Source organism: Narcine bancroftii, chromosome 1 (genome assembly GCF_036971445.1).
Source record: "Narcine bancroftii isolate sNarBan1 chromosome 1, sNarBan1.hap1, whole genome shotgun sequence".
Classification (NCBI taxonomy): domain Eukaryota; kingdom Metazoa; phylum Chordata; class Chondrichthyes; order Torpediniformes; family Narcinidae; genus Narcine; species Narcine bancroftii.
In genome coordinates, this window is record NC_091469.1 from 307,750,736 (window position 1) to 307,770,972 (window position 20,237).

Here is a 20,237-nt window from a genome sequence, read left to right on the forward strand (position 1 = left end):
TATCTCATTCCCCGCCTCTGATTCCCCGCCTCTGATTCCCTTCCTCTGATTCGCAACCTCTGATTCCCCACCTCTGATTCCCCATATCTGATTCCCCGCCTCTGTTTCCCCGCCTCTGATTCCCCGCCTCTGTTTCCCCATATCTGATTCCCCGCCTCTGATTCCCCAACTCTGATTCCCCGCCTCTGATTCCCCGTGTTTGATTCCCTGCCTCTGATTCCCCGCCTCTGATTCCCCATCTCTGATTCAGTGCCTTTGATTCGCCACCTCTGATTCCCCATATCTGATTCCCCGCATCTGTTTCCCCGCCTCTGATTCCCCGCATCTGATTCCCCATATCTCATTCCCCGCCTCTGATTCCCCATCTCTGATTCCCGGACTCTGATTCCCCATCTCTGATTCCGCACATCTGATTCCCTGCCTCTGATTCCCCGCCTCTGATTCCCCGCCTCTGATTACCTGCCTCTGATTCCCAACCACTGATTCCCCACCTCTGATTCCCCATATCTGATTCCCTGCCTCTGATTCCCAACCACTGATTCCCCACCTCTGATTCCCCATATCTGATTCCCCGCCTCTGTTTCCCCGCCTCTGATTCCCCGCCTCTGTTTCCCCATATCTGATTCCCCGCCTCTGATTCCCCGCCTCTGTTTCCCCATATCTGATTCCCCGCCTCTGATTCCCCAACTCTGATTCCCCGCCTCTGATTCCGCAGCTATGATTCCCCGTCTCTCATTCCCCTTGTTTGATTCCCAACCTCTGATTCACCACCTCTGATTCCCCATATCTGATTCCCCACCTCTGTTTCCCCGCCTCTGATTCCCCACCTCTGTTTCCCCATATCTGATTCCCCGCCTCTGATTGCCCAACTCTGATTCCCCGCCTCTGATGCACCGCCTCTGTTTCCCCATATCTGATTCCCCGCCTCTGATACCCCAACTCAGATTCCCCGCCTCTTATTCCCCAGCTCTGATACCCGGCCTCTGCTTCCCTGCCACTTATTCCCCACCTCTGATTCCCCAACTCTGATTCCCCGCCTCTGATTCCCCAGCTCTGATTCCCCGCCTCTGATTCCCCGCATCTGATTCCCTGCCTCTGATTCCCCACCTCTGATTCCCTGCCTCTGATTCCCAACCTCTGATTCCCCATATCTTTAATCCCCGCCTCTGTTTCCCTGCCTCTGATTCCCCGCCTCTGATTCCCAATATCTCATTCCCCGCCTCTGATTCCCCATCTCTGATTCCCCATATCTGATTCCCCGCCTCGATTCCCGGCCTCTGATTCCCTGCCTCTGATTCCCCGCCTCTGATTCCCTGCCTCTGATTCCCCATCTCTGATTCCGCACATCTGATTCCCCGCCTCTGATTCCCCGCCTCTGATTCCCCATCTCTGATTCAACGCCTCTGTTTCCCCGCCTCTGATGCCCCGCCTCTGTTTCCCCATATCTGATTCCCCGCCTCTGATACCCCAACTCAGATTCCCCGCCTCTTATTCCCCAGCTCTGATACCCGGCCTCTGCTTCCCTGCCACTTATTCCCCACCTCTGATTCCCCATATCTGATTCCCCGCCTCTGTTTCCCCGCCTCTGATTCCCCTCCTCTGTTTCCCCATATCTAATTCCCGGCCTCTGATTCCCCAACTCTGATTCCCCGCCCCTGATTCCCCAGCTCTGATTCCCCGCCTCTGATTCCCCGCATCTGATTCCCTGCCTCTGATTCCCCACCTCTGATTCCCTGCCTCTGATTCCCAACCTCTGATTCCCCATATCTGATCCCCACCTCTGTTTCCCTGCCTCTGATTCCCCGCCTCTGATTCCCAATATCTCATTCCCCGCCTCTGATTCCCCATCTCTGATTCCCCATATCTGATTCCCTGCCTCTGATTCCCCGCTTCTGATTCCCTGCCTCTGATTCCCCATCTCTGATTCCGCACATCTGATTCCCTGCCTCTGATTCGCAACCTCTGATTCCCCACATCTGATTCCCCATATCTGATTCCCCGCCTCTGTTTCCCCGCCTCTGATTCCCCGCCTCTGTTTCCCCATATCTGATTCCCCGCCTCTGATTCCCCAACTCTGATTCCCCGCCTCTGATTCCCCGTGTTTGATTCCCTGCCTCTGATTCCCCGCCTCTGATTCCCCATCTCTGATTCAGCTCCTTTGATTCGCCACCTCTGATTCCCCATATCTGATTCCCCTCATCTGTTTCCCCGCCTCTGATTCCCCGCCTCTGATTCCCCATATCTCATTCCCCGCCTCTGATTCCCCATCTCTGATTCCCGGACTCTGATTCCCCATCTCTGATTCCGCACATCTGATTCCCTGCCTCTGATTCCCGCCTCTGATTCCCCGCCTCTGAATACCTGCCTCTGATTCCCAACCACTCATTCCCCACCTCTGATTCCCCATATCTGATTCCCTGCCTCTGATTCCCAACCACTGATTCCCCACCTCTGATTCCCCATATCTGATTCCCCGCCTCTGTTTCCCGCCTCGTATTCCCCGCCTCTGTTTCCCCATATCTGATTCCCCACCTCTGATTCCCCATATCTGATTCCCCGCCTCTGTTTCCCCGCCTCTGATTCCCCTCCTCTGTTTCCCCATATCTGATTCCCCGCCTCTGATTCCCCAACTCTGATTCCCCGCCTCTGATTCCCCAGCTATGATTCCCCGTCTCTCATTCCCCGTGTTTGATTCCCAACCTCTGATTCCCCACCTCTGATTACCCATATCTGATTCTCCACCTCTGTTTCCCCGCCTCTGATTCCCCACCTCTGTTTCCCCATATCTGATTCCCCGCCTCTGATTGCCTAACTCTGATTCCCCGCCTCTGATTCCCCGCCTCTGATTCCCCATCTCTGATTCAACGCATTTGATTCGCCATCTCTGATTCCCCATATCTGATTCTCCGCCTCTGTTTCCCTGCCTCTGATTCCCCGCCTCTGAATCCCAATATCTCATTCCCCGCCTCTGATTCCCGGCATCTGATTTCCGGCCTCTGATTCCCGGCCTCTCATTCCCGGCCTCTGATTCCCGGCCTCTGATTCCCCGCCTCTGATTCCCCGCCTCTGATTCCCTGCCTCTGATTCCCCATCTCTGATTCCGCACATCTGATTCCCTGCCTCTGATTCCCCGCCTCTGATTCCCCGCCTCTGATTCCCGGCCTCTGACTCCCAACCTCTGATTCCCCACCTCTGATTCCCCATATCTGATTCCCCGCCTCTGTTTCCCCGCCTCTGATTCCCCGCCTCTGTTTCCCCATATCTGATTCCCCGCCTCTGATTCCCCAACTCTGATTCCCCGCCTCTGATTCCCCAGCTATGATTCCCCGTCTCTCATTCCCCGTGTTTGATTCCCAACCTCTGATTCCCCACCTCTGATTCCCCATATCTGATTCCCCACCTCTGTTTCCCCGCCTCTGATTCCCCACCTCTGTTTCCCCATATCTGATTCCCCGCCTCTGATTGCCCAACTCTGATTCCCCGCCTCTGATTCCCCGCCTCTGATTCCCCATCTCTGATTCAACGCCTCTGTTTCCCCGCCTCTGATGCCCCGCCTCTGTTTCCCCATATCTGATTCCCAGCCTCTGATACCCCAACTCAGATTCCCCGCCTCTTATTCCCCAGCTCTGATACCCGGCCTCTGCTTCCCTGCCACTTATTCCCCACCTCTGATTCCCCATATCTGATTCCCCGCCTCTGTTTCCCCGCCTCTGATTCCCCTCCTCTGTTTCCCCATATCTAATTCCCGGCCTCTGATTCCCCAACTCTGATTCCCCGCCTCTGATTCCCCAGCTCTGATTCCCCGCCTCTGATTCCCCGCATCTGATTCCCTGCCTCTGATTCCACACCTCTGATTCCCTGCCTCTGATTCCCAACCTCTGATTCCCCATATCTGATTCCCCGCCTCTGTTTCCCTGCCTCTGATTCCCCGCCTCTGATTCCCAATATCTCATTCCCCGCCTCTGATTCCCCATCTCTGATTCCCCATATCTGATTCCCCGCCTCGATTCCCGGCCTCTGATTCCCTGCCTCTGATTCCCCGCCTCTGATTCCCTGCCTCTGATTCCCCATCTCTGATTCCGCACATCTGATTCCCTGCCTCTGATTCCCCGCCTCTGATTCCCTGCCTCTGATTCCCTGCCTCTGATTCGCAACCTCTGATTCCCCACATCTGATTCCCCATATCTGATTCCCCGCCTCTGTTTCCCCGCCTCTGATTCCCCGCCTCTGTTTCCCCATATCTGATTCCCCGCCTCTGATTCCCCAACACTGATTCCCCGCCTCTGATTCCCCGTGTTTGATTCCCTGCCTCTGATTCCCCGCCTCTGATTCCCCATCTCTGATTCAGCTCCTTTGATTCGTCACCTCTGATTCCCCATATCTGATTCCCCTCATCTGTTTCCCTGCCTCTGATTCCCCGCCTCTGATTCCCCATATCTCATTCCCTGCCTCTGATTCCCCATCTCTGATTCCCGGACTCTGATTCCCCATCTCTGATTCCGCACATCTGATTCCCTGCCTCTGATTCCCCGCCTCTGATTCCCCGCCTCTGATTACCTGCCTCTGATTCCCAACCACTCATTCCCCACCTCTGATTCCCCATATCTGATTCCCTGCCTCTGATTCCCAACCACTGATTCCCCACCTCTGATTCCCCATATCTGATTCCCCGCCTCTGTTTCCCGCCTCGTATTCCCCGCCTCTGTTTCCCCATATCTGATTCCCCACCTCTGATTCCCCATATCTGATTCCCCGCCTCTGTTTCCCCGCCTCTGATTCCCCGCCTCTGTTTCCCCATATCTGATACCCCGCCTCTGATTCCCCGCCTCTGTTTCCCCATATCTGATTCCCCGCCTCTGATTCCCCAACTCTGATTCCCCGCCTCTGATTCCCCAGCTATGATTCCCCGTCTCTCATTCCCCGTGTTTGATTCCCAACCTCTGATTCCCCACCTCTGATTACCCATATCTGATTCCCCACCTCTGTTTCCCCGCCTCTGATTCCCCACCTCTGTTTCCCCATATCTGATTCCCCGCCTCTGATTGCCTAACTCTGATTCCCCGCCTCTGATTCCCCGCCTCTGATTCCCCATCTCAGATTCAACGCATTTGATTCGCCATCTCTGATTCCCCATATCTGATTCTCCGCCTCTGTTTCCCTGCCTCTGATTCCCCGCCTCTGATTCCCAATATCTCATTCCCCGCCTCTGATTCCCGGCATCTGATTTCCGGCCTCTGATTCCCCATATCTGATTCCCCGCCTCTGATTGCCTAACTCTGATTCCCCGCCTCTGTTTCCCTGCCTCTGATTCCCCGCCTCTGATTCCCAATATCTCATTCCCCGCCTCTGATTCCCGGCATCTGATTTCCGGCCTCTGATTCCCGGCCTCTCATTCCCGGCCTCTGATTCCCGGCCTCTGATTCCCCGCCTCTGATTCCCCGCCTCTGATTCCCTGCCTCTGATTCCCCATCTCTGATTCCGCACATCTGATTCCCTGCCTCTGATTCCCCGCCTCTGATTCCCCGCCTCTGATTCCCGGCCTCTGACTCCCAACCTCTGATTCCCCACCTCTGATTCCCCATATCTGATTCCCCGCCTCTGTTTCCCCGCCTCTGATTCCCCGCCTCTGTTTCCCCATATCTGATTCCCCGCCTCTGATTCCCCAACTCTGATTCCCCGCCTCTGATTCCCCAGCTATGATTCCCCGTCTCTCATTCCCCGTGTTTGATTCCCAACCTCTGATTCCCCACCTCTGATTCCCCATATCTGATTCCCCACCTCTGTTTCCCCGCCTCTGATTCCCCACCTCTGTTTCCCCATATCTGATTCCCCGCCTCTGATTGCCCAACTCTGATTCCCCGCCTCTGATTCCCCGCCTCTGATTCCCCATCTCTGATTCAACGCCTCTGTTTCCCCGCCTCTGATGCCCAGCCTCTGTTTCCCCATATCTGATTCCCAGCCTCTGATACCCCAACTCAGATTCCCCGCCTCTTATTCTCCAGCTCTGATACCCGGCCTCTGCTTCCCTGCCACTTATTCCCCACCTCTGATTCCCCATATCTAATTCCCAGCCTCTGATTCCCCAACTCTGATTCCCCGCCTCTGATTCCCCAGCTCTGATTCCCCGCCTCTGATTCCCCGCATCTGATTCCCTGCCTCTGATTCCACACCTCTGATTCCCTGCCTCTGATTCCCAACCTCTGATTCCCCATATCTGATTCCCCTCCTCTGTGTCGCTGCCTCTGATTCCCCGCCTCTGATTCCCAATATCTCATTCCCCGCCTCTGATTCCCCATCTCTGATTCCCCATATCTGATTCCCCGCCTCGATTCCCGGCCTCTGATTCCCTGCCTCTGATTCCCCGCCTCTGATTCCCTGCCTCTGATTCCCCATCTCTGATTCCGCACATCTGATTCCCTGCCTCTGATTCCCCGCCTCTGATTCCCCGCCTCTGATTCCCCGTGTTTGTTTCCCTGCCTCTGATTCGCCACCTCTGATTCCCCATATCTGATTCCCAGCATCTGTTTCCCCGCCTCTGATTCCCCGCCTCTGATTCCCCAACTCTGATTCCCCGCCTCTGATTCCCCGTGTTTGATTCCCTGCCTCTGATTCCCCGCCTCTGATTCCCCATCTCTGATTCAGTGCCTTTGATTCGCCACCTCTGATTCCCCATATCTGATTCCCCGCATCTGTTTCCCCGCCTCTGATTCCCCGCATCTGATTCCCCATATCTCATTCCCCGCCTCTGATTCCCCATCTCTGATTCCCGGACTCTGATTCCCCATCTCTGATTCCGCACATCTGATTCCCTGCCTCTGATTCCCCGCCTCTGATTCCCCGCCTCTGATTCCCCGCCTCTGTTTCCCCATATCTGATTCCCCGCCTCTGATTCCCCGCCTCTGTTTCCCCATATCTGATTCCCCGCCTCTGATTCCCCAACTCTGATTCCCCGCCTCTGATTCCCCAGCTATGATTCCCCGTCTCTCATTCCCCTTGTTTGATTCCCAACCTCTGATTCACCACCTCTGATTCCCCATATCTGATTCCCCACCTCTGATTACCTGCCTCTGATTCCCAACCACTGATTCCCCACCTCTGATTCCCCATATCTGATTCCCTGCCTCTGATTCCCAACCACTGATTCCCCACCTCTGATTCCCCATATCTGATTGCCCGCCTCTGTTTCCCGCCTCGTATTCCCCGCCTCTGTTTCCCCATATCTGATTCCCCACCTCTGATTCCCCATATCTGATTCCCCGCCTCTGTTTCCCCGCCTCTGATTCCCCGCCTCTGTTTCCCCATATCTGATTCCCCGCCTCTGATACCCCGCCTCTGTTTCCCCATATCTGATTCCCCGCCTGTGATTCCCCAACTCTGATTCCCCGCCTCTGATTCCCCAGCTATGATTCCCCGTCTCTCATTCCCCTTGTTTGATTCCCAACCTCTGATTCACCACCTCTGATTCCCCATATCTGATTCCCCACCTCTGTTTCCCCGCCTCTGATTCCCCACCTCTGTTTCCCCATATCTGATTCCCCGCCTCTGATTGCCCAACTCTGATTCCCCGCCTCTGATTCCCCGCCTCTGATTCCCCATCTCTGATTCAACGCCTCTGTTTCCCCGCCTCTGATGCCCCGCCTCTGTTTCCCCATATCTGATTCCCCGCCTCTGATACCCCAACTCAGATTCCCCGCCTCTTATTCCCCAGCTCTGATACCCGGCCTCTGATTCCCTGCCACTTATTCCCCACCTCTGATTCCCCAACTCTGATTCCCCGCCTCTGATTCCCCAGCTCTGATTCCCCGCCTCTGATTCCCCGCATCTGATTCCCTGCCTCTGATTCCCCACCTCTGATTCCCTGCCTCTGATTCCCAACCTCTGATTCCCCATATCTGATTCCCCGCCTCTGTTTCCCCGCCTCTGATTCCCCATCTCTGATTCCCCATATCTGATTCCCCGCCTCGATTCCCGGCCTCTGATTCCCTGCCTCTGATTCCCCGCCTCTGATTCCCTGCCTCTGATTCCCCATCTCTGATTCCGCACATCTGATTCCCCGCCTCTGATTCCCCGCCTCTGATTCCCCATCTCTGATTCAACGCCTCTGTTTCCCCGCCTCTGATGCCCCGCCTCTGTTTCCCCATATCTGATTCCCCGCCTCTGACACCCCAACTCAGATTCCCCGCCTCTTATTCCCCAGCTCTTATACACGGCCTCTGCTTCCCTGCCACTTATTCCCCACCTCTGATTTCCCATATCTGATTCCCCGCCTCTGTTTCCCCACCTCTGATTCCCCTCCTCTGTTTCCCCATATCTAATTCCCGGCCTCTGATTCCCCAACTCTGATTCCCCGCCTCTGATTCCCCAGCTCTGATTCCCCGCCTCTGATTCCCCGCATCTGATTCCCTGCCTCTGATTCCCCACCTCTGATTCCCTGCCTCTGATTCCCAACCTCTGATTCCCCATATCTGATTCCCCACCTCTGTTTCACTGCCTCTGATTCCCCGCCTCTGATTCCCAATATCTCATTCCCCGCCTCTGATTCCCCATCTCTGATTCCCCATATCTGATTCCCCGCCTCGATTCCCGGCCTCTGATTCCCTGCCTCTGATTCCCCGCCTCTGATTCCCTGCCTCTGATTCCCCATCTCTGATTCCGCACATCTGATACCCTGCCTCTGATTCGCAACCTCTGATTCCCCACATCTGATTCCCCATATCTGATTCCCCGCCTCTGTTTCCCCGCCTCTGATTCCCCGCCTCTGTTTCCCCATATCTGATTCCCCGCCTCTGATTCCCCAACTCTGATTCCCCGCCTCTGATTCCCCGTGTTTGATTCCCTGCCTCTGATTCCCCGCCTCAGATTCCCCATCTCTGATTCAGCTCCTTTGATTCGCCACCTCTGATTCCCCATATCTGATTCCCCTCATCTGTTTCCCCGCCTCTGATTCCCCGCCTCTGATTCCCCATATCTCATTCCCCGCCTCTGATTCCCCATCTCTGATTCCCGGACTCTGATTCCCCATCTCTGATTCCGCACATCTGATTCCCTGCCTCTGATTCCCGCCTCTGATTCCCCGCCTCTGAATACCTGCCTCTGATTCCCAACCACTCATTCCCCACCTCTGATTCCCCATATCTGATTCCCTGCCTCTGATTCCCAACCACTGATTCCCCACATCTGATTCCCCATTTCTGATTCCCCGCCTCTGTTTCCCGCCTCGTATTCCCCGCCTCTGTTTCCCCATATCTGATTCCCCACCTCTGATTCCCCATATCTGATTCCCCGCCTCTGTTTCCCCGCCTCTGATTCCCCTCCTCTGTTTCCCCATATCTGATACCCCGCCTCTGATTCCCCGCCTCTGTTTCCCCATATCTGATACCCCGCCTCTGATTCCCCAACTCTGATTCCCTGCCTCTGATTCCCCAGCTATGATTCCCCGTCTCTCATTCCCCGTGTTTGATTCCCAACCTCTGATTCCCCACCTCTGATTACCCATATCTGATTCCCCACCTCTGTTTCCCCGCCTCTGATTCCCCACCTCTGTTTCCCCATATCTGATTCCCCGCCTCTGATTGCCTAACTCTGATTCCCCGCCTCTGATTTCCCGCCTCTGATTCCCCATCTCTGATTCAACGCATTTGATTCGCCATCTCTGATTCCCCATATCTGATTCTCCGCCTCTGTTTCCCTGCCTCTGATTCCCCGCCTCTGAATCCCAATATCTCATTCCCCGCCTCTGATTCCCGGCATCTGATTTCCGGCCTCTCATTCCCGGCCTCTCATTCCCGGCCTCTGATTCCCGGCCTCTGATTCCCAGCCTCTGATTCCCCGCCTCTTATTCCCTGCCTCTGATTCCCCATCTCTGATTCCGCACATCTGATTCCCTGCCTCTGATTCCCCGCCTCTGATTCCCCGCCTCTGATTCCCGGCCTCTGACTCCCAACCTCTGATTCCCCACCTCTGATTCCCCATATCTGATTCCCCGCCTCTGTTTCCCCGCCTCTGATTCCCCGCCTCTGTTTCCCCATATCTGATTCCCCGCCTCTGATTCCCCAACTCTGATTCCCCGCCTCTGATTCCCCAGCTATGATTCCCCGTCTCTCATTCCCCGTGTTTGATTCCCAACCTCTGATTCCCCACCTCTGATTCCCCATATCTGATTCCCCACCTCTGTTTCCCCGCCTCTGATTCCCCACCTCTGTTTCCCCATATCTGATTCCCCGCCTCTGATTGCCCAACTCTGATTCCCCGCCTCTGATTCCCCGCCTCTGATTCCCCATCTCTGATTCAACGCCTCTGTTTCCCCGCCTCTGATGCCCCGCCTCTGTTTCCCCATATCTGATTCCCAGCCTCTGATACCCCAACTCAGATTCCCCGCCTCTTATTCCCCAGCTCTGATACCCGGCCTCTGCTTCCCTGCCACTTATTCCCCACCTCTGATTCCCCATATCTGATTCCCCGCCTCTGTTTCCCCGCCTCTGATTCCCCTCCTCTGTTTCCCCATATCTAATTCCCGGCCTCTGATTCCCCAACTCTTATTCCCCGCCTCTGATTCCCCAGCTCTGATTCCCCGCCTCTGATTCCCCGCATCTGATTCCCTGCCTCTGATTCCACACCTCTGATTCCCTGCCTCTGATTCCCAACCTCTGATTCCCCATATCTGATTCCCCGCCTCTGTTTCCCTGCCTCTGATTCCCCGCCTCTGATTCCCAATATCTCATTCCCCGCCTCTGATTCCCCATCTCTGATTCCCCATATCTGATTCCCCGCCTCGATTCCCGGCCTCTGATACCCCGCCTCTGATTCCCCGCCTCTGTTTCCCCATATCTGATTCCCCGCCTCTGATTCCCCAACTCTGATTCCCCGCCTCTGATTCCCCAGCTATGATTCCCCGTCTCTCATTCCCCGTGTTTGATTCCCAACCTCTGATTCCCCACCTCTGTTTCCCCATATCTGATTCCCCACCTCTGTTTCTCCGCCTCTGATTCCCCACCTCTGTTTCCCCATATCTGATTCCCCGCCTCTGATTCCCCAACTCGGATTCCCCGCCTCTGATTCCCCGCCTCTGATTCCCCATCTCTGATTCAACGCCTTTGATTCGCCATCTCTGATTCCCCATATCTGATTCTCCGCCTCTGTTTCCCTGCCTCTGATTCCCCGCCTCTGATTCCCAATATCTCATTCCCCGCCTCTGATTCCCCATCTCTGATTCCCGGACTCTGATTCCCCACCTCTGATTCCCGGCCTCTTATTCCCCGCTTCTGATTGTGATTCTCTGCCTCTGATTCCCCATCTCTGATTCCGCACATCTGATTCCCTGCCTCTGATTCCCCACCTCTGATTCCCCATATCTGATTCCCCGCCTCTGATTCCCGGCCTCTGATTCCCTGCCTCTGATTCCCCGCCTCTGATTCCCTGCCTCTGATTCCCCATCTCTGATTCCGCACATCTGATTCCCTGCCACTCATTCCCCGCCTCTGATTCCCCGCCTCTGATTCCCTGCCTCTGATTCGCAACCTCTGATTCCCCACATCTGATACCCCATATCTGATTACCCGCCTCTGTTTCCCCGCCTCTGATTCCCCGACTCTGTTTCCCCAATATCTGAGTCCCCGCCTCTGATTCCCCAACTCTGATTCTCCGCCTCTGATTCCCCGTGTTTGATTCCCTGCCTCTGATTCCCCGCTTCTGATTCCCCATCTCTGATTCAGCGCCTTTGATTCGCCACCTCTGATTCCCCATATCTGATTCCCAGCATCTGTTTCCCCGCCTCTGATTCCCCGCCTCTGATTCCCCATATCTCATTCCCCGCCTCTGATTCCCCGCCTCTGATTCCCTTCCTCTGATTCGCAACCTCTGATTCCCCACCTCTGATTCCCCATATCTGATTCCCCGCCTCTGTTTCCCCGCCTCTGATTCCCCGCCTCTGATTCCCCATATCTGATTCCCCGCCTCTGATTCCCCAACTCTGATTCCCCGCCTCTGATTCCCCGTGTTTGATTCCCTGCCTCTGATTCCCCGCCTCTGATTCCCCATCTCTGATTCAGTGCCTTTGATTCGCCACCTCTGATTCCCCATATCTGATTCCCCGCATCTGTTTCCCCGCCTCTGATTCCCCGCATCTGATTCCCCATATCTCATTCCCCGCCTCTGATTCCCCATCTCTGATTCCCGGACTCTGATTCCCCATCTCTGATTCCGCACATCTGATTCCCTGCCTCTGATTCCCCGCCTCTGATTCCCCGCCTCTGATTACCTGCCTCTGATTCCCAACCACTGATTCCCCACCTCTGATTCCCCATATCTGATTCCCTGCCTCTGATTCCCAACCACTGATTCCCCACCTCTGATTCCCCATATCTGATTCCCCGCCTCTGTTTCCCCGCCTCTGATTCCCCGCCTCTGTTTCCCCATATCTGATTCCCCGCCTCTGATTCCCCGCCTCTGTTTCCCCATATCTGATTCCCCGCCTCTGATTCCCCAACTCTGATGCCCCGCCTCTGATTCCGCAGCTATGATTCCCCGTCTCTCATTCCCCTTGTTTGATTCCCAACCTCTGATTCACCACCTCTGATTCCCCATATCTGATTCCCCACCTCTGTTTCCCCGCCTCTGATTCCCCACCTCTGTTTCCCCATATCTGATTCCCCGCCTCTGATTGCCCAACTCTGATTCCCCGCCTCTGATGCCCCGCCTCTGTTTCCCCATATCTGATTCCCCGCCTCTGATACCCCAACTCAGATTCCCCGCCTCTTATTCCCCAGCTCTGATACCCGGCCTCTGCTTCCCTGCCACTTATTCCCCACCTCTGATTCCCCAACTCTGATTCCCCGCCTCTGATTCCCCAGCTCCGATTCCCCGCCTCTGATTCCCCGCATCTGATTCCCTGCCTCTGATTCCCCACCTCTGATTCCCTGCCTCTGATTCCCAACCTCTGATTCCCCATATCTTTAATCCCCGCCTCTGTTTCCCTGCCTCTGATTCCCCGCCTTTGATTCCCAATATCTCATTCCCCGCCTCTGATTCCCCATCTCTGATTCCCCATATCTGATTCCCCGCCTCGATTCCCGGCCTCTGATTCCCTGCCTCTGATTCCCCGCCTCTGATTCCCTGCCTCTGATTCCCCATCTCTGATTCCGCACATCTGATTCCCCGCCTCTGATTCCCCGCCTCTGATTCCCCATCTCTGATTCAACGCCTCTGTTTCCCCGCCTCTGATGCCCCGCCTCTGTTTCCCCATATCTGATTCCCCGCCTCTGATACCCCAACTCAGATTCCCCGCCTCTTATTCCCCAGCTCTGATACACGGCCTCTGCTTCCCTGCCACTTATTCCCCACCTCTGATTCCCCATATCTGATTCCCCGCCTCTGTTTCCCCGCCTCTGATTCCCCTCCTCTGTTTCCCCATATCTAATTCCCGGCCTCTGATTCCCCAACTCTGATTCCCCGCCTCTGATTCCCCAGCTCTGATTCCCCGCCTCTGATTCCCCGCATCTGATTCCCTGCCTCTGATTCCCCACCTCTGATTCCCTGCCTCTGATTCCCAACCTCTGATTCCCCATATCTGATTCCCCACCTCTGTTTCCCTGCCTCTGATTCCCCGCCTCTGATTCCCAATATCTCATTCCCCGCCTCTGATTCCCCATCTCTGATTCCCCATATCTGATTCCCTGCCTCTGATTCCCCGCTTCTGATTCCCTGCCTCTGATTCCCCATCTCTGATTCCGCACATCTGATTCCCTGCCTCTGATTCGCAACCTCTGATTCCCCACATCTGATTCCCCATATCTGATTCCCCGCCTCTGTTTCCCCGCCTCTGATTCCCCGCCTCTGTTTCCCCATATCTGATTCCCCGCCTCTGATTCCCCAACTCTGATTCCCCGCCTCTGATTCCCCGTGTTTGATTCCCTGCCTCTGATTCCCCGCCTCTGATTCCCCATCTCTGATTCAGCTCCTTTGATTCGCCACCTCTGATTCCCCATATCTGATTCCCCTCATCTGTTTCCCCGCCTCTGATTCCCCGCCTCTGATTCCCCATATCTCATTCCCCGCCTCTGATTCCCCATCTCTGATTCCCGGACTCTGATTCCCCATCTCTGATTCCGCACATCTGATTCCCTGCCTCTGATTCCCGCCTCTGATTCCCCGCCTCTGAATACCTGCCTCTGATTCCCAACCACTCATTCCCCACCTCTGATTCCCCATATCTGATTCCCTGCCTCTGATTCCCAACCACTGATTCCCCACCTCTGATTCCCCATATCTGATTCCCCGCCTCTGTTTCCCGCCTCGTATTCCCCGCCTCTGTTTCCCCATATCTGATTCCCCACCTCTGATTCCCCATATCTGATTCCACGTCTCTGTTTCCCCGCCTCTGATTCCCCTCCTCTGTTTCCCCATATCTGATACCCCGCCTCTGATTCCCCGCCTCTGTTTCCCCATATCTGATTCCCCGCCTCTGATTCCCCAACTCTGATTCCCCGCCTCTGATTCCCCAGCTATGATTCCCCGTCTCTCATTCCCCGTGTTTGATTCCCAACCTCTGATTCCCCACCTCTGATTACCCATATCTGATTCCCCACCTCTGTTTCCCCGCCTCTGATTCCCCACCTCTGTTTCCCCATATCTGATTCCCCGCCTCTGATTGCCTAACTCTGATTCCCCGCCTCTGATGCCCGCCTCTGATTCCCCATCTCTGATTCAACGCATTTGATTCGCCATCTCTGATTCCCCATATCTGATTCTCCGCCTCTGTTTCCCTGCCTCTGATTCCCCGCCTCTGAATCCCAATATCTCATTCCCCGCCTCTGATTCCCGGCATCTGATTTCCGGCCTCTGATTCCCGGCCTCTCATTCCCGGCCTCTGATTCCCGGCCTCTGATTCCCCGCCTCTGATTCCCCGCCTCTGATTCCCTGCCTCTGATTCCCCATCTCTGATTCCGCACATCTGATTCCCTGCCTCTGATTCCCCGCCTCTGATTCCCCGCCTCTGATTCCCGGCCTCTGACTCCCAACCTCTGATTCCCCACCTCTGATTCCCCATATCTGATTCCCCGCCTCTGTTTCCCCGCCTCTGATTCCCCGCCTCTGTTTCCCCATATCTGATTCCCCGCCTCTGATTCCCCAACTCTGATTCCCCGCCTCTGATTCCCCAGCTATGATTCCCCGTCTCTCATTCCCCGTGTTTGATTCCCAACCTCTGATTCCCCACCTCTGATTCCCCATATCTGATTCCCCACCTCTGTTTCCCCGCCTCTGATTCCCCACCTCTGTTTCCCCATATCTGATTCCCCGCCTCTGATTGCCCAACTCTGATTCCCCGCCTCTGATTCCCCGCCTCTGATTCCCCATCTCTGATTCAACGCCTCTGTTTCCTCGCCTCTGATGCCCCGCCTCTGTTTCCCCATATCTGATTCCCAGACTCTGATACCCCAACTCAGATTCCCCGCCTCTTATTCCCCAGCTCTGATACCCGGCCTCTGCTTCCCTGCCACTTATTCCCCACCTCTGATTCCCCATATCTGATTCCCCGCCTCTGTTTCCCCGCCTCTGATTCCCCTCCTCTGTTTCCCCATATCTAATTCCCGGCCTCTGATTCCCCAACTCTGATTCCCCGCCTCTGATTCCCCAGCTCTGATTCCCCGCCTCTGATTCCCCGCATCTGATTCCCTGCCTCTGATTCCACACCTCTGATTCCCTGCCTCTGATTCCCAACCTCTGATTCCCAATATCTGATTCCCCGCCTCTGTTTCCCTGCCTCTGATTCCCCGCCTCTGATTCCCAATATCTCATTCCCCGCCTCTGATTCCCCATCTCTGATTCCCCATATCTGATTCCCCGCCTCGATTCCCGGCCTCTGATTCCCTGCCTCTGATTCCCCGCCTCTGATTCCCTGCCTCTGATTCCCCATCTCTGATTCCGCACATCTGATTCCCTGCCTCTGATTCCCCGCCTCTGATTCCCTGCCTCTGATTCCCTGCCTCTGATTCGCAACCTCTGATTCCCCACATCTGATTCCCCATATCTGATTCCCCGCCTCTGTTTCCCCGCCTCTGATTCCCCGCCTCTGTTTCCCCATATCTGATTCCCCGCCTCTGATTCCCCAACACTGATTCCCCGCCTCTGATTCCCCGTGTTTGATTCCCTGCCTCTGATTCCCCGCCTCTGATTCCCCATCTCTGATTCAGCTCCTTTGATTCGTCACCTCTGATTCCCCATATCTGATTCCCCTCATCTGTTTCCCTGCCTCTGATTCCCCATCTCTGATTCCCGGACTCTGATTCCCCATCTCTGATTCCGCACATCTGATTCCCTGCCTCTGATTCCCCGCCTCTGATTCCCCGCCTCTGATTACCTGCCTCTGATTCCCAACCACTCATTCCCCACCTCTGATTCCCCATATCTGATTCCCTGCCTCTGATTCCCAACCACTGATTCCCCACCTCTGATTCCCCATATCTGATTCCCCGCCTCTGTTTCCCGCCTCGTATTCCCCGCCTCTGTTTCCCCATATCTGATTCCCCACCTCTGATTCCCCATATCTGATTCCCCGCCTCTGTTTCCCCGCCTCTGATTCCCCGCCTCTGTTTCCCCATATCTGATACCCCGCCTCTGATTCCCCGCCTCTGTTTCCCCATATCTGATTCCCCGCCTCTGATTCCCCAACTCTGATTCCCCGCCTCTGATTCCCCAGCTATGATTCCCCGTCTCTCATTCCCCGTGTTTGATTCCCAACCTCTGATTCCCCACCTCTGATTACCCATATCTGATTCCCCACCTCTGTTTCCCCGCCTCTGATTCCCCACCTCTGTTTCCCCATATCTGATTCCCCGCCTCTGATTGCCTAACTCTGATTCCCCGCCTCTGATTCCCCGCCTCTGATTCCCCATCTCTGATTCAACGCATTTGATTCGCCATCTCTGATTCCCCATATCTGATTCTCCGCCTCTGTTTCCCTGCCTCTGATTCCCCGCCTCTGATTCCCAATATCTCATTCCCCGCCTCTGATTCCCGGCATCTGATTTCCGGCCTCTGATTCCCGGCCTCTCATTCCCGGCCTCTGATTCCCGGCCTCTGATTCCCCGCCTCTGATTCCCCGCCTCTGATTCCCTGCCTCTGATTCCCCATCTCTGATTCCGCACATCTGATTCCCTGCCTCTGATTCCCCGCCTCTGATTCCCCGCCTCTGATTCCCGGCCTCTGACTCCCAACCTCTGTTTCCCCACCTCTGATTCCCCATATCTGATTCCCCGCCTCTGTTTCCCCGACTCTGATTCCCCGCCTCTGTTTCCCCATATCTGATTCCCCGCCTCTGATTCCCCAACTCTGATTCCCCGCCTCTGATTCCCCAGCTATGATTCCCCGTCTCTCATTCCCCGTGTTTGATTCCCAACCTCTGAGTCCCCACCTCTGATTCCCCATATCTGATTCCCCACCTCTGTTTCCCCGCCTCTGATTCCCCACCTCTGTTTCCCCATATCTGATTCCCCGCCTCTGATTGCCCAACTCTGATTCCCCGCCTCTGATTCCCCGCCTCTGATTCCCCATCTCTGATTCAACGCCTCTGTTTCCCCGCCTCTGATGCCCCGCCTCTGTTTCCCCATATCTGATTCCCAGCCTCTGATACCCCAACTCAGATTCCCCGCCTCTTATTCCCCAGCCCTGATACCCGGCCTCTGCTTCCCTACCACTTATTCCCCACCTCTGATTCCCCATATCTGATTCCCCGCCTCTGTTTCCCCGCCTCTGATTCCCCTCCTCTGTTTCCCCATATCTAATTCCCAGCCTCTGATTCCCCAACTCTGATTCCCCGCCTCTGATTCCCCAGCTCTGATTCCCCGCCTCTGAATCCCCGCATCTGATTCCCTGCCTCTGATTCCACACCTCTGATTCCCTGCCTCTGATTCCCAACCTCTGATTCCCCATATCTGATTCCCCTCCTCTGTGTCCCTGCCTCTGATTCCCCGCCTCTGATTCCCAATATCTCATTCCCCGCCTCTGATTCCCCATCTCTGATTCCCCATATCTGATTCCCCGCCTCGATTCCCGGCCTCTGATTCCCTGCCTCTGATTCCCCGCCTCTGATTCCCTGCCTCTGATTCCCCATCTCTGATTCCGCACATCTGATTCCCTGCCTCTGATTCCCCGCCTCTGATTCCCTGCCTCTGATTCCCTGCCTCTGATTCGCAACCTCTGATTCCCCACATCTGATTCCCCATATCTGATTCCCCGCCTCTGTTTCCCCGCCTCTGATTCCCCGCCTCTGTTTCCCCATATCTGATTCCCTGCCTCCGATTCCCCAACACTGATTCCCCGCCTCTGATTCCCCGTGTTTGATTCCCTGCCTCTGATTCCCCGCCTCTGATTCCCCATCTCTGATTCAGCTCCTTTGATTCGCCACCTCTGATTCCCCATATCTGATTCCCCTCATCTGTTTCCCTGCCTCTGATTCCCCGCCTCTGATTCCCCATATCTCATTCCCTGCCTCTGATTCCCCATCTCTGATTCCCGGACTCTGATTCCCCATCTCTGATTCCGCACATCTGATTCCCTGCCTCTGATTCCCCGCCTCTGATTCCCCGCCTCTGATTACCTGCCTCTGATTCCCAACCACTCATTCCCCACCTCTGATTCCCCATATCTGATTCCCTGCCTCTGATTCCCAACCACTGATTCCCCACCTCTGAATCCCCATATCTGATTCCCCGCCTCTGTTTCCCGCCTCGTATTCCCCGCCTCTGTTTCCCCATATCTGATTCCCCACCTCTGATTCCCCATATCTGATTCCCCGCCTCTGTTTCCCCGCCTCTGATTCCCCGCCTCTGTTTCCTCATATCTGATACCCCGCCTCTGATTCCCCGCCTCTGTTTCCCCATATCTGATTCACCGCCTCTGATTCCCCAACTCTGATTCCCCGCCTCTGATTCCCCAGCTATGATTCCCCGTTTCTCATTCCCCGTGTTTGATTCCCAACCTCTGATTCCCCACCTCTGATTACCCATATCTGATTCCCCACCTCTGTTTCCCCGCCTCTGATTCCCCACCTCTGTTTCCCCATATCTGATTCCCCGCCTCTGATTGCCTAACTCTGCTTCCCCGCCTCTGATTCCCCACCTCTGATTCCCGATCTCTGATTCAACGCATTTGATTCGCCATCTCTGATTCCCCATATCTGATTCTCCGCCTCTGTTTCCCTGCCTCTGATTCCCCGCCTCTGATTCCCAATATCTCATTCCCCGCCTCTGATTCCCGGCATCTGATTTCCGGCCTCTGATTCCCAGCCTCTCATTCCCGGCCTCTCATTCCCGGCCACTGATTCCCGGCCTCTGATTCCCCGCCTCTGATTCCCCGCCTCTGATTCCCGGCCTCTGACTCCCAACCTCTGATTCCCCACCTCTGATTCCCCATATCTGATTCCGCGCCTCTGTTTCACCGCCTCTGATTCCCCGCCTCTGTCTCCCCATATCTGATTCCACGCCTCTGATTCCCCAACTCTGATTCCGCGCCTCTGATTCCCCAGCTCTGATTCCCCGCCTCTGATTCCCCGTGTTTGATTCCCTGCCTCTGATTCCCCGCCTCTGATTCCCCATCTCTGATTCACAACCTTTGATTCGCCACCTCTGATTCCCCATATCTGATTCCCCGCCTCTGTTTCCCCGCCTCTGATTCCCCGCCTCTGATTCCCCATATCTAATTCCCCGCCTCTGATTCCCCATCTCTGATTCCCGGACTCTGATTCCCCACCTCTGATTCCTGGCCTCTTATTCCCGGCATCTGATTCCCGGCCTCTGATTCCCGGCCTCTGATTCCCCGCTTCTGATTCTGATTCCATGCCTCTGATTCCCCATTTCTGATTCCGCACATCTGATTCCCCGCCTCTGTTTCCCCGCCTCTGATGCACTGCCTCTGTTTCCCCATATCTGATTCCCCGCCTCTGATACCCCAACTCAGATTCCCCGCCTCTTATTCCCCATCTCTGATACCCGGCCCCTGCTTCCCTGCCACTTATTCCCCACCTCTGATTCCCCATATCTGATTCTCCGCCTCTGTTTCCCCGCCTCTGATTCCCCTCCTCAGTTTCCCCATATCTAATTCCCGACCTCTGATTCCCCAACTCTGATTCCCCGCCTCTGATTCCCCAGCTCTGATTCCCCGCCTCTGATTCCCCGCCTCTGATTCCCTGCCTCTGATTCCCCACCTCTGATTCCCTGCCTCTGATTCCCAACCTCTGATTCCCC